Source organism: Pleurodeles waltl, chromosome 10 (genome assembly GCF_031143425.1).
Source record: "Pleurodeles waltl isolate 20211129_DDA chromosome 10, aPleWal1.hap1.20221129, whole genome shotgun sequence".
NCBI lineage: Eukaryota > Metazoa > Chordata > Amphibia > Caudata > Salamandridae > Pleurodeles > Pleurodeles waltl.
In genome coordinates, this window is record NC_090449.1 from 45,613,360 (window position 1) to 45,638,361 (window position 25,002).

Here is a 25,002-nt window from a genome sequence, read left to right on the forward strand (position 1 = left end):
CCTTTCCTTACGGGTTGCCTATGTTAGAAGGGTGTTGAATCCCCTTCAAGTCAGTGTTCAGTATTGACGTGTCCTGTGAAACAGTTGTCCTATAAGTAGTTATACCTGTAACATGGTGGCCACCAATGGATTATATAGTCACACGGTTATATCCGTGCAATGATCTAGTGATTAGTAAGTGTGTCCCTGCAGCCCGGAGATATGGGACCCTAAAAGGAGATAGATGTGTAGCACAGAATGAACATAGTGCCCCATGAGCGGGGGCCTGTTTAGAGATGGACTTTAACAGAGAGTAACCACATAGTACCACACCCTGGAGCTCTGTGAAAAGATGAGCCTGTGATATAGAGAAAGCACAGCCCCAATGTAACGGGCCCTGTATAGAGATTGGTTGGTAACATAGAAGAGGCCAGAAAGTCCCAATGATAAGTGAATCAATATCGAAATACTCTGGTACAGAGTGATCATAAGTGCCATTGTGTGGGTTTGAGCATAACCAATGATCTAGTAACACATTGAAACCATCTACTCAGGGGCATATCGCCTGTCATTTTACATTACCCCACCATGTATAATCCCATAATTTGGCTTTCTGAGTTGAGGTGGGGTATTGAAAAACACAGTTTTCAAACAGTTACATGACCTAGACACCATTAAGGATATCCCTTACTGCTAGACTGCACTGAGAAGTAATGTGACAATATATTGTGTCTACAGGCAGACTTCATGCGGGCTGGATGTCACACAGGTGCTGGAGTTCAGCATTAAGGTGCATTGGAGCATCCATGATGAGGTTCTGAGCAGCATGTCACTACATCCCTAAAATAATAAAAATACAGTGCGTGAATGTTCAATACACAGAGAACCTGATACTGTGACAGCTGTGTTTGGATAAGTGCTTTAGTAGCAAGAGTTATTGCTGTTGTAGGATTTGGTGCACTCACAGACCTCTGTGTGGGTCTTATTGAGTGTGGAGCTATAGCAAATGAGAAACCTGTGAACACTTATGAAGATGCTGCTGCTCAATGACAGAAGGTATAGTTTCACCTCAGAAAATTGAGAAGGCGGAATGTTCAGATCCGGGGCAGTTATGCAACTGTGAGCATATGGAATCCTTAGTGATTCAAGGAAAGTTTAATCAAGCATTGACAAAGCCAATCAGTCTAGTCCTGACAAGCCTGCAAAATGTATGCCATAAGCAAAGTAAAAAAAAAAAAAAGAATTTTATTTTCTAAAGGTGGCATTCATATGTTTGTAAAAACAGAGGTGCAAAATAGCACATTGGATGAAAGCGGATATTGGCCCACCAGCCAAAGCACTAAAGTGAACTACATTTTAGGTGAGCATACACTTGTCTGGAAGCAAAATTGCACCACTCAAAGAGAGCTAATGACTCAACTGGACCTACCCCCTTGCCCACTAGAAACAGGCTGTGTTGGGCAGGCGGCTGACTTAAAGGGAGGGAAAGTTGTCAGTTATGGTTAGTAATACACACCATAACTTGTGCCACCCACCATTCTCAAAACACCAGTTTGTCAAAGGTTCAGAAATGCATAATCAGTCATGTCTATTCAAACCCACTGCGCACAGCCTGCCATGTATTCATTTTTCCCTATGAACAGCCTTCCCCTAGGCCTATGCCAAACCAACTTTGGCCTTATGCGGAGGGTGTTGGCTGCAGGGCCCAACTGGACTTGCACAGGGTTTAATTTGCTAGTTGCCAAGTTTCATGTTAATTAATTGAACAGAACCAAATTTATTAATGAATGAAACACTTATTTCCCTTTTTATCTTTGTACTCTGAAAGGTCTGCTAAAAAAAATTACCTCAATAACAGTAAGCTAAACTTGCTAAACAACGTTCATTGTTTAAGTGGCTTCATTGAACTGTGCCAGATTTATTTGCAATTGAATACTTCTTCTCCCTTGCCCTGTCGAAGTCTCCGCCCCCTTGGCTGGTGTGCATGAAGCAAAGAATACCAAGAGTAGGCTAAACGTACTTGTTACATCTCTGGTACTGACTGATGGGGCTGCACTAAAATCGGCAAGGTTAGTAGTAAATCAAAAAAGATTTGATCATCTATTTAACTCCTCTCCACATTAGATCTACACAAAGCCTGAAATACCTGCCCTGGAAGAAACATACTCGCTGCCTGCCTGCCATTCTTGAAGGAGATTCATCAAATAGTATTAAAGTTATAAAGAACTGAAAGTTTTACTGTCCCTTCTTTACCCACATTTATGGAGAAGCACAACACCTGATAGTTCAATGCAAAACCAAACTTCTGCAAATTTAGTGCAGATTCATCACACAGTGCCAATGATATTAGCAAACCTAAACTTTTTGGACCCAACTTTTATTAAAATGTATTTATTAACTCCATCACACCATGGTAGAACTGCACAAACTTAAATACTAAAAGGTTCAAACCTTTGTAAGTCTGCCACATTTCACACAGGTCTGTCAAATGGCGCCAAGTTATTAATCAAAAATATTTTAACCATCTTAATTTGCTCCCCCTTTGGATATTCACAAAACCTGGTCCTCACTTGCACACAACTTGCTACATTGGACATGAATTGGTCAAACGCTACCACTGTTGTACGCAAATGAAAATACACCCCCTTTAAATATGCCCACTCTATAGATTGGCACAAAAATAGACAGCCCGAAAGGATACTTGTCCTTTACTGCTTCTGCCAAACTTTGTGAATAATCATAAAGTTGAAGAGTCTGCACAAACTTGAAAATGCCAATAGTAATCTGAACACAAGTGTTCAACTTTCAGGAATACTGGTCAAACAGTGTCAAAGATGTAAGCAGATTAAAAAGGGCTTTTGAACTGAAAAGATGTAAAAGGTATAAATTCTGCCTGGCACTTTTTTTCCGAATGTAACCATCTCAAAACCTACTGAACGGATTTACTCCAAATCAAAAACAGAAAAAAATGCTTTCTGAGTTTTGGGAGCAGATAATTCTTCAACCTCCAATACCTCCTCCCCCTTCAGTTCAATATGCCAAAAGTTAGCAAACTGAGTTAGTAGTTTGCCACAGACTACTGTAAAGTCCGGCTGCACTCATACTAGGGTTCGACTATGATGTGTTTCCGCAAGCCACTCCTGGAGGTTGGTTTCACACTGGCCCCACACCCATCCATCAGAGGTGTCACTGGACAGGTGACCCTGCAAATAAAAGGGTCCAGGAGCATGTGTCTGAGGCCAGTTACTAGCACAATAACCATGTGTCCGTGTGGGGCCCCAGCACTACACCGACCATGGGTGAAAAACCTGTAGGGTGGAGGGGCCACACCCTCCCACCTTTTGCCCCTCATGAAGAGTGGCTGTCAGACTGAACAAACGTCAGCCTGACAGACACTCTTCATGTTCAGGGCAGGCAGGCAGGAGTGCGACATGCATGATTTGCACAGACTCCTGGCTGCCTGAGCTGAATTTTGCTGGGCTGAAGAGGTCCCAGCTCCTGTGGGCGTGACCTCCTTGGCTCAGAAAAGTTTCCTCGAGGCCCTCCCCCAGGTGACGAGGGAAGCATCATCCATTTACTTCGATCTGGGCCCTTCAGGTTTAAGCCCTGAAGTGCCCAGGGCGAGTGTCAATCAGTGACACCTCATCACAGTGGGGAGGGGGAGTGAGGGGGGGGGTCAGCAGTCTCACTGACCCCATCCCACTCTGCGACAAAGTTGGGACTACTGCCTTTTCTCATTGGTCAGCCAGCAAAAAGAGAGCGTTAGAGAAAAAAAAAAATGTTGTTACTCCTAAAACTGCCGGCTGCCACTGGTGGAAAGGTATACCCAAATCAAAAATGTCCTTTCAATGGAGAATAATTTTATTAAGATTCTTATTTGTTTAGAGCAGGTCTGTCTTCAAGTTAGACAACATCACTTTGAGTTAGGTTGCTAAGCAGTCAGCAATCAAACTGCCTTGAACAGAATATTGTATTTTTTTGCACAGGGCTACGAAATGTTTTCCAAGGCGTGGCAGCCCTTGAGTGGGCAATACAGTTGGCAAAACTGATGTTACTGTGTTTGGACACACTGACCCAGTCACTGGACAGCGTTCATCTTGACTTGGAATTTCAGTTTAGACAGCCTATTAGTAGAGCTTGTTAATTCAACTGATCTAATCTGCATAAATAACCTTAATAGTGAAATATATCAAAGGAATGCACAGGACTGTAAGGTGGCTTGTCCGCACGGCCGATGCATTGATCCCAAGGGTATATCACAAGTGGTTTGATTTCAGCTACGAGTGCTAGTTAGAACAGCACAGAATTTTGATTAATAAAATATGTGCCATCATTATCAACGTAGACAGATCATAAAAACAAAACAGTGAGATTAACATCCCTTTGCTAGTAATCAACTATCCTAGCGCGCGGCTCCCCGGGGCAACCGTTCCGTAAACAAAGACTCCTAACGAGCCCCGCCGAGGGCGCCTAACGAGGAGATACTGTGTTTTATTTTAATAGAGCCCACAGCAACTCTAGTTACAAACAGTAACAATTATCAGGAATCTCAATGGGCCTGTGTCGTGCCTGGGGTAAGAACTAAGCTCAAGAAAGTTCTGCGCCCCTGAGGGAGACGCAAGGAGTCGGGTGACTTGAGGAAAGAAAATGTCTTCTGTGACTTCGTCTCTCTGAGGGTTGTGAGAAGCTCTTCACACCACTAACGATCTTACGCTGGCGCGCTTCGTGCCCCCAGGGTGTCTGTGCAATTTCCGAAGAATTGCCTTGGCACGTGCGGTGGCACCAGAATGGAAAACTTTTGCACATGACCTCTGACCTCGCAGGTGGTCCTGTTTATTGCTTGCACTGTCTGCCCTTTAAATGCCCTCCCTCCCCCCCCGGTTTACTGGGAAGGGTGTACTGTTGTTTATTTCACCACACGAGCATGCCAAGGCCTTGCTATGTCACCAATTTAATACCTACTGACGTGGCAATTCAACATCTGCAGCCAACTCACGCTGCACAGCCAGTGTCTATGCGCTGCAGTTCTTTTGATTTCTCAAGTGATTAATTCTTGGTCATTCAAACATTACAACATACGTTGCCGAAGAAGTGGCATATTTAAGTAATAAAAATGGGAAAAAATAAGTTAAGCGTAGAAAATCCCTTGAAAAGAAGTTAAAGTGGAATATCATTTTGATTTAGTATCGAAAAAACAATAAAATCCACCCGTTCATAGTGAGCACCACAACAATAACGAGCGACATTGGTGAAGGAAGAGTTTCCAGAATGAAACAAGTGGTGCTGCTGGTTGCCGCTTGACAGGTTTTCTACCTGCACCCAGGGAGGGTCCTAGGGGTTGTGGGCCCCGGGCAGAATAGGAACATGTTAGTGACATCATAGGAAGGGACATCAATTGAACATTAATGTTCTGGAATGTTTGAAGCAGCTTTGCAAGATACTACCTACCTAATGCGGATATCACTAAAATGGCTAAACGTATAAATAATACTCCTAATAAAAATGTGTATATATTTTTTAAAGCTGTATCAAGTAGAAATGCATACCATTAATCAAGCTTGCTGAAAAACTAGACCCTGGTCTCTCCAAAACTGATATGATTGCTACAATGTTCACTAATTGTTTCAAGATCAGGGCATGATTACAATTCCAAGTCAGATTGTTCCAGAACTAAACAGGTGGACTTCAAGTGACTCCTGAGCCCCCCTTTATGCTAGTGAAGCTCAAGCAAGGCATTTGGGTTTCTGCAGGAATGGGTGAATCAACACAAACAGTTACATTCCAGATGGGGTAAGTGACCTGGAAGAACTGCAGCAAAGAGAATACAAGAGGAGGAGACAAACGCACGTCTTACATAGGTGGGGTGGCCAATATATTGATAGGCAGAAGCACCAAAGTCTGTACCATACCTGCTCACAGAGCACTTAAACATAGCAATTACTTTCAAACTCCAGTTTTTAAAAGATGCAAAGAACTGAAGTAATTTAAGGGTGTGTGTGTGTGTGTGTGTGTGTGTGTGTGTGTGTGTGTGTGTGTGTATATATATATATATGTGTATATATATATATATATATATATATATATATATATATATATATATAATGTATGGGAAGGGGAAAGAGAGCCCTTGAGGCAATTTATAACGTCTTTAAATGACAACCCCCCCAACAGTTGAAGTGTACATATGAAATAGATGATCTGGAGAGCAACTATTTAGACATTGGGGTACATAATAACAATGGAAGAGTCTGCACAAAAAATGCATAGAAAACCAACAGGTGCAAATAGTGGACATCCAAAGGTGCTGTAGTGTACCATATGGAGAATTTTTTAGAGTAAAACATAATTGTACAGAAGAAATAGAACTGAAAATCCAAATGGATGATATGTATAAGAGATTTTACAAAAGAGGATATCCATGCTCAGTCTTAAATGATGCATTAAAAAGAGCAATGCAACATAAAAGAGATGAATTACTGATACCTAGGATGAAAACCTGTGATTCAAAAACAAACGATATACGATACATCATGCGGTTTGACACAGGCAGTGAAATGACGTAAAAACTGTTAAAAGATAATTGGAAATTGCTATTACTGGATGAAACACTGTCTAAATCTCTACCCAGTTACCAGTTGATCATGTATAGAAGAGCAGCAACATCGGATGATCATCTAACAAATAGCTATATGATCCCACAGAAGAGAAATGTCTCAAATTGGTTAACCAATAATCAACAAGGCTTTTGGAAATGCACAAAATGCGAAGCATGTACCTATGGGAAAAACATGACAGTTTAAAATATTTGATGGCAGAACAATGAAAATCATGAAGAGAATAAACTGTGAAACTCAATATGTGATGTATGTACTGGGATGTGCCTGTGGTAAAAAAATATGTGGGCAGTACAGTAAATAAATTAAAACTACGTATACTGTAACATATTAGGGCAATCAGTAATCAGGATTTAACATACTCGATGGCAAAACACATATTGGGAGCATCATCAAGGTGACCAAAAGGGTTTAAAATATTTTGGCAGTCAACACATCAAACAGCATGATAGACAGTGCTTTAAATGGGCCGGTACTCTCCGGTACTGAGTACCGGCACTTTTTTATTTTGAGAGGGAGAGTACCGGCATATCTCAAGAAAAACTCAATACTTTTAATAGGAGAGTACCGGCACTTCTCAGAAACAAGCAGGTACTCTGATGGAGAGTACCTGCACTTCTATTTTTCCATTTAAAGCACTGATGATAGAGGAGGAGATCGTGAACAGAGCTTAAGGAGAATCAAATCGAAATGGATCATCTTGAATGGAAGTGAAATGCTGTGGGGTCTAAACATTGATGCAGAGTTGCACAGACATTTATAAAAGACAAAATATTGAGAATAAATTAACAGTATTTGAGAATAGGATGGGCCCTGAGAGAAATGAGAACAAAATAGGATACTATCCTTTGAGATGATAAAACGGATAGTCAGGAAAAAAGAGAAACACCCCTACATATGACTCTAAGATTATGGTGGATGGGTGGGAAAAAAACTGAACTAAGAGGGAAAAGAAAAGAAAAATACTTGAGAATAGGAATGCTATGTATGCGTTAGAAATTATTTACTGGATGTCAAAGTTATGAAGTTCAACCTAATCTTTGTTTTGTAAGAAATGTCCATCGAACCTATCTTAATGGCTGTAGGTACTAGAATAATCTTGTGAAATTAAAAAATCAAAGGGATTCTGGCTTTAATATTTTCAACTCTAAGGAAAGTAATTTGTGCCCGATGAAAGGTACTTCACCGATACTTGAACCCAACATGGATTATTTTGGATAAGAAATATAAATATGATAAACTGCTGATAAAACAGTTTAAAACTGTTATGTGGTTAATGAGATATTGAAAGTTATAATTTGGTTACCGTGTTCAAAATCATAAATCTATGGAAGAAGAGGTACTTTTACCAAAAAAAAATTCAAAGGCTTTAAAAAAAAAATAGGGACAGAGATATACGTAAGTATACAAAGAATGAATAACTAAATATAGTTAAGAATCAGTATTATATGAAGGAATAGTCCCTAATTATATTCAGCAGGAAATATTAACTTACCAAAGGATTAATGATGGGTACTAAATAGACAGTGACATCGTTAGCGATGAGAAATGAAAAGTATTTTTTATTGGTGAATGGTGGATGAACACATGATTTAAATACATTTACATCACAACTCTATGGCCAGTCGAAGGCTCAGGCCGAAACGCTTTGCCATTTTTGTTTGGATCAGCACTTTCTGCACTGTGTTCTTCACATTTTGGAATAAAGAAGATACCTTTCGAATTTTTTTACGGTGCCGACATCATTCCTGCTGCGAGCAACAGACAATCTTGGTTCCCGCCGCTATGTAGTGACTCTTAATGAAAGAAAGAAAAAAAATAAATATATATATATATATATATTTTTTTTTTATTTTGTATTGTAATCGTATTTATATAGTGCTTACTATCCCTGACAAGGCATCAAATTGCTTTTCGGTGAGTAGCACTCTACTCTGGAACCCAACAAGAATTAGTGATGGATTAGTATCTGGAAATAATGAGTACAGTTTTAGTATCATTATGAGTTAATTTGAGCAGCAGATATGAGAGTTTGTTAGTTAGATTGACTGGAGTAATGGAGGGGTGGAGGAGGAAATAAATCCAGACGTGTTAATTGGGAGTATATCCTTAATTTACTCAACCCAAAGGCTTGGGATGAGAAAATGGGGATGGAGGAAGGAAGAGTATGTGGGAGGGTTAGTGTAGGAAAGTACCATCTTGCCTGGCATGTTACCCCCATATTACACTAAAACAACATATATACAGTAATTGTGTCACTGGGACCCTGCCAGCCAGGGCCCCAGTGCTCATAAGTGTGCCCTGTATGTGTTCCCTGTGTGATGACTAACTGTCTCACTGAGGCTCTGCTAACCACAACCTCAGTGGTTATGCTCTCTCTGCTTTCCAAATGGTCACTAACAGGCTAGTGACCAATTTCACCAATTCACATTGGCATACTGGAACACCCTTATAATTCCCTAGTATATGGTACTGAGGTACCCAGGGTATTGGGGTTCCAGGAGATCCCTATGGGCTGCAGCATTTCTTTTGCCACCCATAGGGAGCTCTGACAATTCTTACACAGGCCTGCCACTGCAGCCTGAGTGAAATAACGTCCACGTTATTTCACAGCCATTTACCACTGCACTTAAGTAACTTATAAGTCACCTATATGTCTAACCTTCACCTGGTGAAGGTTGGGTGCTAAGTTACTTAGTGTGTGGGCACCCTGGCACTAGCCAAGGTGCCCCCACATCGTTCAGCGCAAATTCCCCAGACTTTGTGAGTGCGGGGACACCATTCCACATGTGCACTATACACAGGTCACTACCTATGTATAGCGTCACAATGGTAACTCCGAACATGGCCATGTAACATGTCTAAGATCGTGGAATTGTCACCCCAATGCCATTCTGGCATTGGGGAGACAATTCCATGATCCCCCCCGAGTCTCTAGCACAGACCGGGTACTGCCAAACTGCCTTTCCCGGGGTTTCACTGCAGCTGCTGCTGCTGCCAACCCCTCAGACAGGTTTCTGCCCTCCTGGGGTCCAGTCAGGCCTGGCCCAGGAAGGCAGAACAAAGGACTTCCTCAGAGAGAGGGTGTTACTGCCTCTCCCTTTGGAAAAAGGTGTCAGTGCTGGGGAGGAGTAGCCTCCCCCAGCCTCTGGAAATGCTTTGATGGGCACAGATGGTGCCCATCTCTGCATAAGCCAGTCTACACCGGTTCAGGGATCCCCCAGCCCTGCTCTGGCACGAAACTGGACAAAGGAAAGGGGAGTGACCACTCCCCTGACCTGCACCTCCCAGGGGAGGTGCCCAGAGCTCCTCCAGTGTGCTCCAGACCTCTGCCATCTTGGAAACAGAGGTGCTGCTGGCACACTGGACTGCTCTGAGTGGCCAGTGCCAGCAGGTGATGTCAGAGACTCCTTCTGATAGGCTCTTACCTGTGTTGCTAGCCTATCCTCCTTCCTAGGTAGCCAAACCTCCTTTTCTGGCTATTTAGGGTCTCTGCTTTGGGGAATTCTTTAGATAACGAATGCAAGAGCTCATCAGAGTTCCTCTGCATCTCTCTCTTTACCTTCTACCAAAGGATCGACTGCTGACTGCTCAGGATGCCTGCAAAACCACAACAAAGTAGCAAAGATGACTACTGCAACCTTGTATCGCTGATCCTGCCGCTTTCTCGCCTGTTTCCTGGTGGTGCATGCTCTGGGGGTAGCCTGCCTCCTTCTTGCACCAGGAGCTCTGAAGAAATCTCCCGTGGGACGATGGAATCCTCCCCCTGCAACCGCAGGCAACAAAAGACTGCATCACTAGTCCTCTGGGTCCCCTCTCAGCACGACGAGCGTGGTCCCTGGAACTCAGCAACTCTGTCCAAGTGACTCCCACAGTCCAGTGACTCTTCAGTCCAAGTTTGGTGGAGGTAAGTCCTTGCCTCCCCACGCTAGACTGCATTGCTGGGTTCCGCATGATTTGCAGCTGCTCCGGCTCCTGTGCACTCTTCCAGGATTTCCTTCGTGCACAGCCAAGCCTGAGTCTCCGACACTCTAACCTGCAGTGCACAACCTCCTGAGTTGTCCTCCAGCGTCGTGGGACTCCCTTTTGTGTCTTCTGGTGAGCTCCGGTTCACTCCTCTTCCAAGTGCCTGTTCTGGTACTTCTGCGGGTGGTGCCTGCTTCTGTGAGGGCCCCCTGACTTGCTGGGTGCCCCCTCTCTCTCCTCATCCAAGTGGCGACATCCTGGTCCCGCCTGGGCCACAGCAGCATCCAAAAACCCTAACCGCAACCCTTGCAGCTAGCAAGGCTTGTTTGCGGTATTTCTGCATGGGAATACCTCTGCAAGCTTCTTCACGACGTGGGCCATACATCCTCCAAAGGGGAAGTTCCTAGTCTTCTTCGTTCTTGCAGAATCCACAGCTTCTACCATCCGGTGGCAGCTTCTTTGCACCCTCCGCTGGGACTTCCTGGGCATCTGCCCGATCTCGACTTTGTCGCGACTCTTGGACTTGGTCCCCTTGTTCCACAGTTACTCTCATCCGGAAATCCACTTTGGTTGCATTGCTGGTGTTGGTCTTCCTTGCAGAGTTCCCCCATCACGGCTTCTGTGCTCTCTGGGGAATATAGGTGCCCTTTACACCTACTTTTCAGGGTCTTGGGGTGGGCTATTTTTCTAACCCTCACTGTTTTCTTACAGTCCCAGTGACCCTCTACCAGCTCACATAGGTTTGGGGTCCATTCGTGGTTCGCATTCCACTTTTGGAGTATATGGTTTGTGTTGCCCCCATACCTATGTGCTCCTATTTCAATCTACTGTAACTTTACATTGCTTGCATTACTTCCTTTAGCTATTACTGTATATTTTTGGTATTGTGTAGATATATCTTGTGTATATTTGGCATCCTCATACTGAGGGTACTCACTGAGATACTTTTGACATATTGTCATAAAAATAAAGTACCTTTATTTTTAGTATATCTGTGTATTGTGTTTTCTTATGATATTGTGCATATGACACCAGTGGTATAGTAGGAGCTTTGCATGTCTGCTAGTTCAGCCTAAGCTGCTCTGCTATAGCTACCTTCTATCAGCCTAAGCTGCTAGAAACACCTCTTCCACACTGATAAGGGATAACTGGACCTGGTACAGAGTGTAAGTACCCATTGGTGCCCACTACAAACCAGGCCAGCCTCCTACATTGGTTGTGCAGCGGTGGGATAAGTACTTGCAACTACTTACCACTTTGTCATTGTGTACTTTTCCTAAGAGAATAATATACAAAACAAGTTCAGTGTATGTACACCTAACCAAAAAGTTTTGCTTTTCTTCTCTTACATTATTTGCTAAGTGCTGAAAAGTACTCCTAAACTTTCAAAAAGTTTCTAAAAAGTTGTAAAGTTTTTTTTTTTTCTGTTTCCTTAAAAAGTCCTGAAACTTTTTCTCTCTTTTATCTGTCCCTAAACCTTTTCTATCATGTTTGATGTAGGAACTTCTACTAACTTGGTCAGCTCAGCTTATGACCACCTTAACTGGAAGGGAATAAGGAGTCTCTGCAATGATAGAGGTTTAGGAGTGAGAAAGAATCCCTCTAGAGAATTATTGTCTAACATGCTTATTGAGAATGATAAGGCCTTAGCTGGCACTTCCATTGAGAAGTTAGGAGATAGTTCACACTCTGACTCAGGGGAGCCCGCAGTAAGAGTGTTAGAAGGTGACCTTCCCAACCTGCCCCTTAGCAGACCACCTAGCATAGCTGGTAGTAATAGAAGCTCACATCACAGTAGGGATGTTATTCCTGCAGGCCAGGTTGTTAGGGTGCCAACTGTTAGGGACAGGTCCCCCTCTGATCATTCACATCATTCTTCTGTGTCAAAGCATTCCCAACCCACCCACCCTGATGACAGACTGTTAGAAAGGGAGCTCAATAGATTGAGAGTGGAAGAGTCCATGCTGAAGCTTAAATAGCAACAGCTGGCACTAGACAGGGAATTTCTAGACTTAGAAAAAGAGAGACAGAGGTTGGGGTTAGGACCCCTTGGTGGCAGCAGCAGTATTCCAGATAGTAATCCTGTGAAAGAGCATGATTCTAGGAATCTGCATAAGATAGTTCCCCCTTACAAGTAGGGCGATGACATTAACAAGTGGTTTGCTGCACTTGAGAGGGCCTGTGTTGGACGGGGGGGTCCCTCAAAGGCAGTGGGCTTCTATCCTATGGCTATCTTTCAGTGGAAAGGGTACGGATAGGGTCCTTACTGTTAAGGAAAGTGATGCAAATAATTTTAAAGTTTTGAAGAATGCACTCTTGGATGGATTTGGCTTAACCACTGAACAATACAGGATTAAGCTCAGAGAAACCAGAAAAGAGTCCGCACAAGACTGGGTAGACTTTGTTGACTATTCAGTGAAGGCCTTGGGGGGGTGGTTACATGACCGTAACGTTTCTGACTATGAAAGCCTGTATAATCTGATCCTGAGAGAGCATATTCTGAATAACTGTGTCTGATATGTTACACCAATATCTAGTGGACTCAGATCTGACCTCTCCCAAGAATTGGGAAAGAAGGCAGACAAATGGGTCAGAACAAGAGTGAACAGAAAAGTTAATACAGGGGGTGACAAGGATGGCAAGAAGAAGGATGGTAAGTCTGCAGACAAGGGTGGGGACAAATCTAAAAATGAGTCTTCATCAGGCCCACAAAAACACTCTGGTGGGGGTGGTGGGTCCAAATCCTCTTCTAATCAAGTAAAGAAACCATGGTTCTATTTATGTAAAGTAAAAGGCCATTGGACAACTGATGCCAGTTGTCCAAAGAAAAGCACCAAGCCTCCCACTACCACAACCCCTACTGCAACCTCTAGTGCCCCTAGTAATAGCAGTGGTGGTGGGAGCAAACCTACTAATAGCCAAGCCAAGGGAGTAGCTGGGCTCGCTTTTGGTAATTTAGTTGGGGTTGGTCTTGTTAGGGAGACCACAGAGGCTGTGTTAGTCTCTGAAGGTGCCATTGATTTGGCCACCTTGGTTGCTTGTCCCCTTAATATGGATAAATACAAGCAACTTCCCCCTAATCAATGGTGTTGAGGTTCAGGCCTACAGGGACACAGGTGCCAGTGTTACCATGGTAATAGAGAAACTGGTACACCCTGAACAACACCTACTTGGTCACCAGTACCAAGTGACAGACGCTCATAACAACACTCTTAGCCACCCCATGGCTGTTGTGAATCTCAACTGGGGGGGGGGGGGGGTTAGTTACTGGTCCAAAGAAAGTTGTGGTTGCCTCAGATTTACCTGTAGACTGTCTACTAGGGAATGATTTAGAGACATCAGCTTGGGCAGAAGTGGAGTTGGAGGCTCATGCAGCAATGCTGGGCATTCCTGGGCATATTTTTGCTTTGACAAGGGCTCAGGCCAAAAAGCAAAAAGGACAGGGTGACTTGGGTCCTGGAACAATGGACCAAGTGCTCCCTAAAGCTAGGGTTAGTAAGGGTAAATCCCTACCCACTATCCCTCCCTCTACAGATGATTCTACTTCTGAGGAAGAAGAATTTCCCCCCTGTGCAGAACCTTCACCAGAGGAGCTGGAAGCAGACACTGCTGAGCTTTTGGGTGGAGGGGGGCCTGCCAGGGAGGAGCTGAGTGTGGCACAGCAAACCTGTCCCACATTAGAGGGTCTAAGACAGCAAGCTGTCAAACAGCAAAATGGGGATGTCAGTGGCTCACAAAGAGTTTACTGGGAGGACAACCTCTTGTATACAGAGGCAAGGGACCCAAAACCTGGAGCAGCCAGGAGATTGGTCATTCCCCTGCAATACAGAGAGTTCCTCCTAACTCTGCCATATGACATTCCCTTGGCTGGACATTTGGGTCAGAGCAAAACATGGGAAAGCCTTGTCCCCCTGTTTCACTGGCCTAGGATGTCAGAGGACAGAAAGGATTTTTGTAAGTCCCGTGTGACCTGCCAAGCCAGTGGCAAGACTAGTGGCACTCTAAAGGCTCCCCTTATTCCACTGCCTGTGGTTGGGGTTCCCTTTGAAAGGGTAGGGGTTGACATAGTTGGCCCCCTTGACCCTCCTACCGCTTCAGGCAATAGGTTTATCTTGGTGGTAGTGCCACAAGATATCCTGAAGCAATTCCTCTAAGGACCACTACAGCACCTGCAGTGGCAAAAGCCCTCCTAGGAATATTTTCCAGGGTGGGTTTCCCAAAAGAGGTGGTATCAGACAGGGGTAGCAACTTTGTCTGCATACTTGAAGGCCATGTGGAAGGAATGTGGTGTAACATAAAAATTCACCACACCTTATCATCCACAAACAAATGGACTGGTGGAGAGGTTTAATAAAACTCTCAAAGGAATGATAATGGGACTCCCTGAAAAACCCAGGAGGAGATGGGATGTCCTGTTACCTTGCCTCCTTTTTGCTTACAGGGAGGTACCCCAGAAAGGAGTGGGCTTCAGCCCCTTTGAACTCCTATTTGGACACCCTGTAAGAGGTCCTCTAACACTTGTAAAGGAGGGTTGCAAACAACCTTTAAAAGCTCCTAAGCAAGACATAGTGGACTATGTACTTGGCCTAAGACCCAGAATGGCTGAGTACATGAAAAAGGCCAGTAAAAACCTTCAGGCCAGCCAAGAGCTCCAAAAGCAATGGCATGACCAGAAGGCTGTTCTGATTCAGTACCAACCAGGACAGAAGGTGTGGGTTTTGGAGCCTGTGGCCCCAAGGGCACTCCAGGACAAATGGATTGGACCCCACATCATTGTTGAAAAGAAGGGAGAAGTCACCTACTTGGTTGACTTGGGCACTACCAGGAGTCCCCTTAGGGTGCTCCATGTCAATCGCCTAAAACCCTACTATGACAGGGCTGATCTCACCCTACTCATGGCAACAGATGAAGGACAGGAAGAAGAGAGTGACCCTCTCCCTGATCTCTTCTCTTCCACAGAGCAAGATGCTCTAGTGGAAGGTGTAGTGTTGGCAGACTGTCTTACTGCTGAGCAGAAAGACAACTGCATAAATCACCTGGGTCAGTTTTCTGAACTCTTTTCTACTGTGCCAGGCACCACTAAAGATACTGGAGACAGCATGCCTGTCAAAAGTAGGATCTATAGGCAGCCTGACCATGTCAGAGACTGCATAAAACAAGAGGTTCAGAAAATGCTTGAACGGGGAGTGGTTGAACATTCTGAAAGTCCATGGGCCTCTCCTGTGGTGCTTGTACCAAAACCTCACTCAAAAGATGGGAAGAGAGAAATGAGGTTTTGTGTAGATTAGAGGTCTCAACCAGATAACAAAAACTGATGCTCACCCTATACCCAGGGCAGATGAGCTCATAGATACACTGGCATCTGCCAAGTATCTAAGCACCTTTGATTTGACTGCAGGGTATTGGCAGATCAAGTTATCAGAGGATGCTAAAGCAAAAACTGCATTTTCGACTATTGGAGGGCACTACCAATTCACAGTAATGCCCTTTGGTTCGAAAAATGCACCTGCCACTTTTCAGAGGTTGGTGAATACAGCCCTGCAAGGATTGGAGACTTTTAGTGCAGCATATCTAGACGATATAGCTGTCTTTAGCTCCTCCTGGGATGATCACCTGGTCCACCTGTGGAAAGTTTTGGAGGCCCTGCAGAAGGCAGGCCTCACTATCAAGGCTTCAAAGTGCCAGATAGGGCAGAGTAAAGTGGTTTATCTGGAACACCTTGTAGGTGGAGAACAGATTGCACCACTTCAGGGGAAAATCCAAACTATCATGGATTGGGTTCCTCCTACAACTCAGACCCAGGTGAGAGCCTTCTTAGGCCTCACTGGGTGTTACAGGAGGTTCATTAAGAACTATGGCTCCATTGCAGCCCCACTTAATGACCTCACCTCCAAGAAAATGCCTAAAAAGGTATTATGGACAGCTAGCTGTCAGAAAGCTTTTGAGGAGCTGAAAGAGGCCATGTGCACTGCACCTGTCCTAAAAGGCCCATGTTACTCCAAGAAATTCATTGTTCAAACTGAGACATCTGAATTAGGGGTAGGGGGCAGTCTTATCACAACTCAATTCTGAGGGCCAGGATCAACCTGTTGCTTTTATCAGCAGGAGGTTGACCCCTAGAGAAAAGCGTTGGTCTGCCATAGAGAGGGAGGCCTTTGCTGTGGTTTGGGCACTGAAGAAGTTGAGGCCATACCTGTTTGGCACTCACTTCATTGTTCAGACAGACCACAAACCTCTACTTTGGCTGAAACAAATGAAAGGGGAAAACCCTAAATTGTTGAGGTGGTCCATATCTCTACAGGGAATGGACTATACAGTGGAACATAGACCTGGAAGTACCCACTCCAATGCAGATGGACTCCCCAGATATTGCCACTTAGACAATGAAGACTCATCAGGTCATGGCTAGTCTTATTGTCCTTCGTTTGGGGGGGGGGGGGGCGGGTTGTGTAGGAAAGTACCATCTTGCCTGGCACGTTACCCCCATATTTCACTGTATATATGTTGATTTAGTGTATGTGTCACTGGGACCCTGCCAGCCAGGTCCCCAGTGCTCATAAGTGTGCCCTGTATGTGTTCCCTGTGTGATGACTGTCTCACTGAGGCTCTGCTAACCAGAACCTCAGTGGTTATGCTCTCTCTTTGCTTTCCAAATTGTCACTAACAGGCTAGTGACCAATTTCACCAATTCACATTGGCATACTGGAACACCCTTATAATTCCCTAGTATATGGTACTGAGGTACCCAGGGTATTGGGGTTCCAGGAGATCCCTATGGGCTGCAGCATTTCTTTTGCCACCCATAGGGAGCTCTGACAATTCTTACACAGGCCTGCGACTGCAGCCTGAGTGAAATAACGTCCACGTTATTTCACAGCCATTTACCACTGCACTTAAGTAACTTATAAGTCACCTATATGTCGAACCTTCACCTGGTGAAGGTTGGGTGCTAAGTTACTTAGTGTGTGGGCACCCTGGCACTAGCCAAGGTGCCCCCACATCGTTCAGGGCAAATTCCCCAGACTTTGTGAGTGCGGGGACACCATTACACGTGTGCACTATACATAGGTCACTACCTATGTATAGCCTCACAATGGTAACTCCGAACATGGCCATGTAACATGTCTAAGATCATGGAATTGTCACCCCAATGCCATTCTGGCATTGGGGAGACAATTCCATGATCCCCGAGTCTCTAGCTCAGACCCGTGTACTGCCAAACTGCCTTTCCCGGGGTTTCGTTGCTGCTGCTGCCAACCCCTCAGACAGGTTTCTGCCCTCCTGGGGTCCAGTCAGGCCTGGCCCAGGAAGGCAGAACAAAGGACTTCCTCCGAGAGAGGGTGTTACACCCTCTCCCTTTGGAAAAAGGTGTCAGTGCTGGGGAGGAGTAGCCTCCTCCAGCCTCTAGAAATGCTTTGATGGGCACAGATGGTGCCCATCTCTGCATAAGCCAGTCTACACCGGTTCAGGGATCCCCCAGCCCTGCTCTGGCGTGAAACTGGACAAAGGAAAGGGGAGTGACCACTCACCTGGCCTGCACCTCCCAGGGGAGGTGCCCAGAGCTCCTTCAGTGTGCTCCAGACCTCTGCCATCTTGGAAACAGAGGTGCTGCTGGCACAATGGACTGCTCTGAGTGGCCAGTGCCAGCAGGTGACATCAGAGACTCCTTCTGATAGGCTCTTACCTGTGTTGCTAGCCTATCCTCCTTCCTAGGTAGCCAAACCTCCTTTTCTGGCTTTTTAGGGTCTCTGCTTTGGGGAATTCTTTAGATAATGAATGCAAGAGCTCATCGGAGTTCTTCTGATTCTCTCTATTCACCTTCTGCCAAAAGGATCGACCGCTGACTGCTCAGGATGCCTGCAAAACTGCAACAAAGTAGCAAAGACAACTACTGCAACCTTGTATCGCTGATCCTGCCGCTTTCTCGCCTGTTTCCTGGTGGTGCATGCTCTGTGGGTAGCCTGCCTCCTTCTTGCACCAGGAGCTCTGAAGAAATCTCCCGTGGGACGACGGAATCCTCCCCCTGCAACCGCAGGCAACAAAAGACTGCATCACTAGTCCTCTGGGTCCCCTCTCAGCACGACGAGCGTGGTCCCTTGAACTCAGCAACTCTGTCCAAGTGACTCCCACAGTCCAGTGACTCTTCAGTCCACGTTTGGTGGAGGTAAGTCCTTGCCTCCCCACGCTAGACTGCATTGCTGGGTACCGCGTGATTTGCAGCTGCTCCGGCTCCTGTGCACTCCTCCAGGATTTCCTTCTTGCACAGCCAAGCCTGGGTCCCCGACATTCAAACCTGCAGTGCACAACCTCCTGAGTTGTCCTCCGGCGTCGTGGGACTCCCTTTTGTGTCTTCGGATGAGCTCCAGTTCACTCCTCTTCCAAGCGCCTGTTCCGGTACTTCTGCGGGTGCTGTCTGCTTCTTTGAAGGCCCCCTGACTTGCTGGGTGCCCCCTCTGTCTCCTCATCCAAGTAGTGACATCCTGGTCCCTCTTGGGCCACAGCAGCATCCAAAAACCCTATCCGCAACCCTTGCAGCTAGCAAGGCTTGTTTGCGGTCTTTCTGCGTGGGAACACCTCTGAAAGCTTCTTCACGACATGGGACATCAATCCTTCAAAGGGGAAGATCCTAGTCCTCTTCGTTCTTGCAGAATCCACAGCTTCTACCATCCGGTGGCAGCTTCTTTGCATCCTCAGCTGGCATTTCCTGGGCATCTGCCCAATCTCGACTTTGTCGCGACTCTTGGGTTTGGTCCCCTTGTTCCACAGGTACTCTCATCGGGAAATCCACTTTGGTTGCATTGCTGGTCTTGGTCTTCCTTGCAGAGTTCCCCTATCACGACTTCTGTGCTCTCTGGGTAATATAGGTGCCCTTTACACCTACTTTTCAGGGTCTTGGGGTGGGCTATATTTCTAACCCTCACTGTTTTCTTACAGTCCCAGCGACCCTCTACAAGCTCACATAGGTTTGGGGTCCATTTGTGGTTCGCATTCCACTTTTGGAGTATATGGTTTGTGTTGCCCCTATACCTATGTGCTCCTATTACAATCTACTTTAACTTTACATTGCTTGCATTGCTTCCTTTTGCTATTACTGCATATTTTTGGTATTGTGTACATATATCTTGTGTATATTCGGCATCCTCATACTGAGGGTACTCACTGAGATACTTTTGGCATATTGTCATAAAAATAAAGTACCTTTATTTTTAGTATATCTGTGTATTGTGTTTTCTTATGATATTGTGCATATTACACCAGTGGTATAGCAGGAGCTTTGCATGTCTCCTAGTTCAGCCTAAGCTGCTCTTCTATAGCTACCTTCTATCAGCCTAAGCTGCTAGAAACACCTCTTCTACACTGATAAGGGATAACTGGACCTGGTACAGAGTGTAAGTACCCATTGGTACCCACTACAAGCCAGGCCAGCCTCCTACAGTTAGGGAGAGCATAGTAGCAGGGTGAGATAAATGCGGGAGAATTTAGTAGGGTTGTGTGGGAGGTCACGGTAGTAGAGTGAGGTTTGATGAGTTAGATGTGGAAGCGGAGGGAAGAGCTTAGGCAGAGTTATTAAGGAGATGAAAGTAGTAAAAAGTATTTGGGATGAGTCAGAGTGAGAATGGATATCTAGTATAACAAACCACCCAGGAGCCATGCAATGACCCACGAACATGCCAAGCACAGAAACATATATACATGTATGTATGTATGTATGTATGTATGTATATATATATATATATATATATATATATATATATATACCCCAAAGGGTCAGAACCATGCAAATCAACTCGTACTTAGCCTGACAAGTAATACCAAAATCGTGCCTACCGTCTGGTAAATCCATGGGATCTTGATTAAAGAAATAATTGCATGCAAGCCTATTTCCATTATTCTCAAGTTAATCAAGTAACTCCCCAGGTACCTAACCAAACAAGCTTGGTCTTCCAGCCTTCAGTGATAGATCTCTTTCTGAACCTACTGGCTACCTACAAGGTATAGCATAGGCTTAGTGTTTGGCAGATCACTCCGTGTGCAATGATGTACCCTATGGAATTTCACCCTCGCTTCTCAGCTGCTCTCCTTCCCGTAGCCGTATCTCCTGTAAATTGCTCCTTATTCCCCTCACCTCCCAGAGGAGGACAATTCTGTGTTCCTGAAAAGCAGTCACTTCCTCAGGCCTCTCTGCTACTCCCTGAAGATTCGAAGTATTTATTGTGAGAAGAGATGCACATCATATTATGCTTGCCAAGACTGTCCCATTGTCACTCAGCACATGACAATGAGCCAGGTGTCTTTGTGAGCAGTCAGACTGACTCTGTACATCAACCTTAAGGCTGTTGCATCCTTTTCAGTTGTGCACAAGCGGCCAAGCCAGTCCAAGCAAGGAGTTTATCCACAGTAGTAAAAAAACATCTTCTCACCAAGTGGCCTGGTCATAGGCCCTTCAGTCAACTGTGAATTCTTTGCCTTTCCTATTTGAATATAGCCCCTTTTTTGGGCCTTACAGCACTTAAGGCTTGCAGAGTGACTGCTGTCCATTATCACTTTGCAGGACACTTTGCACACACACACACAGATACTATAAGACATTTGTTTGGTACTGCGGAGGACTTTTAGTCACAGAACACATCTTTTGTTGTTTCATTCCATTACCACCTGCTCTAAATCAGTCCCTTTTAAAAGACATAGCCAAGCTGGCTGGAAAAAAAAGCTGTTCATCTAGTATGATAAATATGACCTACATATTTGAGTTCCAATACCTTTTTATCACCTCCTTTAAGCTTAAACTTTGACTGCTTGTTATTGCCACCGTTAGTGGGACAAGTTTCCAAAAGGAATCACACTTAAACATATGAAATAGTCTTAAGTTCTGAAACAGCAATCATAAACCATGCTATCCACCATAGATGCTGCCAATTAATCACCTATTGCCCCTAACCTACAGAAAAGGTGTCACAATATAATTCAGCTTTGTTCCTTTTACAGAAAAATATTATGGACATTTTAGAAAAATGTAGCAAAGAAATGTCAGATGACGCAGTGAAGTTTTGAGGAGAGAAGCAGCCACAGCTTGTTTAGTTTTTACATTGGTAGCAAGGTATGACAAGGCAAACACAATATTGCAAAGAGAGGTGATGACAGGAGATATGATCTCTAGATCTCCGGTCAGGACATGTGCAGGAAAGGGTCACACTTGGAGTGAGATTTAATAGAAAGGTCAAGAGGAGTAAACAAGTAGAGGGAGCCAGCTGAAATTTAGCAGACACATTGAGGACGGTTCAAGATTACAGCCCTTTGTGAGGGATGACACAGGCATCTCAAAACGAAGCCTTTTTTTTATTTATTTTTTACATTTTCTTCCAGGAAAATAGAGATTTGTAAAAAATTTCTTCTCCAGCCTCTTAAACGTTTTGCAGATTGTTCCCACTCGCATTCACCTCACCCCTCCATGCTCTACTTTTCACCTCATCTCTTGCCCAGCCTCTTACCTACTCTTAATGCTTCAGCCCCCTCTTATGTCCCCTTCACCCTTGCATTAGCTGCTGTTCATGTATCTCTCCACAAGTATCTTACATTCTCTCTTTGATTCTGCCGTTCTTACATCCATCTTTTCCCCTCAATGCTCTACTACTTTCCTCTCATCTTTCCACCCAACCTCTTACCTTCTCCTGCCTCAATTTTTATCTTTTCTGGGTCTGCCCCCTTTACATCAATTGCTCCCTTTTCCCCCAGCCTCTTTTTGCTGGTTCTTGCTCTTACAGCCACATCTTCTCTCCATTTACTGATCTGTACCGCTCTTCTCCCTTAGCCTCTTACCTTATTTCAGCTGTTCTCTTCCTTCACATTCATCTCTCCTTCTTCCACCCTTACACTCTCAATGTTTTTTTTTTTTTTTTGTTAACATTTTTACATGGATTTTGCCCCTCCTATCATTACATTCTTTTGCATGCTATTATAGGTGGGAAAGCCACTGAAAACTCAAGCTAGAAGCCTTCCTCTGCTCTGTTTAAGGTGCTCCCAGTAGCAGTGGAGGCTGGCATGTATTTAAAGTGAGGGAGTATTTTAAAAAGAAAAAAAGGGCACTTACCCAACGGTGTCTTCCTGTCCTCGTCGTTCATCTCTCCTGGAAGCTCCAACGCAGAAACTGCACTAACCAATCTTGGCATAAGCTTCTTGATTGGAGGGAGCAACCTCTTTCAGCACTCACAATCAGGCTGGAGGGCTGTGCTTTGTCTAACTCAGCTGTCCTAAGACAGATGGGTTAGAGAAGCTTAAAGTGCGCCTGTCAGGCTGACCATCACAAGACGGCCGGCCCAGGGGACATGGGCACTTTAAGCTAAAGCTCAGCTTTCTGCTGCCACTCAGCAGCAATTACCCCTCCCCATCCTGACACTCGGTTCAGGGTGGGCTGCTGAAAAATAAAATGGTAATAAACTTTATTACATTTTATTATTCAGTTCTGGGCGCATTTTCTTAGCGGAGCGACGCTCCTCTGCTCTCTTGGAGGGGCCACCCCAATGTACAGTAGGCGATGTGGCCTTGTACCTACAGCTGCCCACTGTGCATTGGTGGGGGGCTAGGCTTCAATACCTGCCTCTGCTCAGCATCCTGTGAATCCAGGCAAATCTTTGTTCTGGAAAAAAATATTATTGTAGTCTGTCTTTTGCGAAGCACTCTTATGTCCACTGTAATGTTTCTGCATGTCTAATAAGAATGTAGCTCATATACAGGATACACATGAACCCTGATATGCCTCATTGTCAGAGCCACTGGAACTATTTGGTTTAACAGTTGTTGCATTTTCTGCATAAGAATGGATTTGTCACATTTGTGGCTTAAGCCATCTCCTCCATAATCTGTATCTTTCAAACAAGAAAATATTTTCTCTCGCTCAAATGGATCAAACATTACTAAAAACACAGCAACACTTGTGGCTGCACAGTGGAAAGCCCTTCACAAATGTTAACTGGTCACCTTTATATTGCTTAATACTGTTTTTGGATAAATGACAAAATAATAGGGTAATACTATCACAAAATGTGCCACATAATTTGCTTTTTCTTGATGGATACATTAGTAAACCCAGCCACCTAATATTGCCACATAATTACAGTGGCCCTACTCTTGGTTCACTAATACCATTATCATCCGGGAATGGCCAGCAATGTTTGTAAGTACATGTTTAAAAACTCTCACTTTTATTAAATACATCTCAATGCAGTGATATAATCCCATGTACGAAGGCAAAACACTTCTGTGTGTATTCAAGAAGTGTTTTTTGTTTTTAAATATTGATGATGCCTGGCTTCCTTTTCCCCCATCCTAGGTAATGGGACATTTTTATTTCTTTTGTTGTGAGCCTTGCCACACACTTTGGTTTCTTTAACGCAAGGACAGGGCTCACTTCACACCTAAGGGCCCATCTAATCGCTGTTATCATGCAGTTGCAGCATTGAGATTTTTGATGCTCTTTCAGTCCATGGTGGTGAGGACCGGGGGAGCCCCCCCCCCACCTTCTCCCTCCACCTCCTGCCCCCCGCCCCCCTTGGGCCTCGCAGCACTGAACCACTGTTGCTCCCTGAGCCTTTAATACTGAAGTCTTTGTAAAAAGTGATAGAAGGCCCTCTAGTTATGAGCAGGTGTGGGCCCTAGGCAGCAGCACACACTGTCCATGCTTGGTGCCGGCCCTGCCAGCAGCACTGGAATTTTGGTGCCACGACCAGTCCAAAAATACGCAAAATCAACTAAAAGCCATGTTTGTGTTTATCCATACATACTTCAGACAGCAAATCTAAATACAAACCACTTTTATTTGTGCTCTAGAGTTGCATTTATGATCTATGATTAATACTTTAAGCAAAACAAAGACAGAAAAATCATAATACAAATGAATACATAAGATTGTGTTTACACTCCTATTTGGTATGATGCCCAGGCCTTTGCAAGACCACAACAAATACCTGGCTTATTTCTCTTGAAAGGTGGCAAGCTTAAGATTGAAGCACAATGTGGCAAATATATTACGAAAGTATACCAAAAAAGTTATGGATGGGATTCAGGAATTAATCTTAGCCATTGAAAAATGCTCTGGGACACATCCCATTCCATTGCTACTTTGAACTCCATGCCACCTCAGTTTGGGCCTAGCCATGTGCAAATCAGTCTTGACCCTGCCCCAGTGGGAACAGTCCACCCCAAACTTCCAAGCCAGGTCCTCGCTGACCTGAAGCAAAAGCAATCCAGGGCAGGTTTTGCTCTAGTTATGTCTAATTACCCAGGTATAGCTTGGTTCCAATGAGACTGTGTGCATGGGACCTAAACCTGGGTATACCCATCACACTTATGGCAACAAACTAAAGTATATTAAAAAAAAATGGCGGATGGGATGCTTGAAGTAATACACAAATTGAATTAGGCACTCTAAGTGTATCCAAAGAAAGGG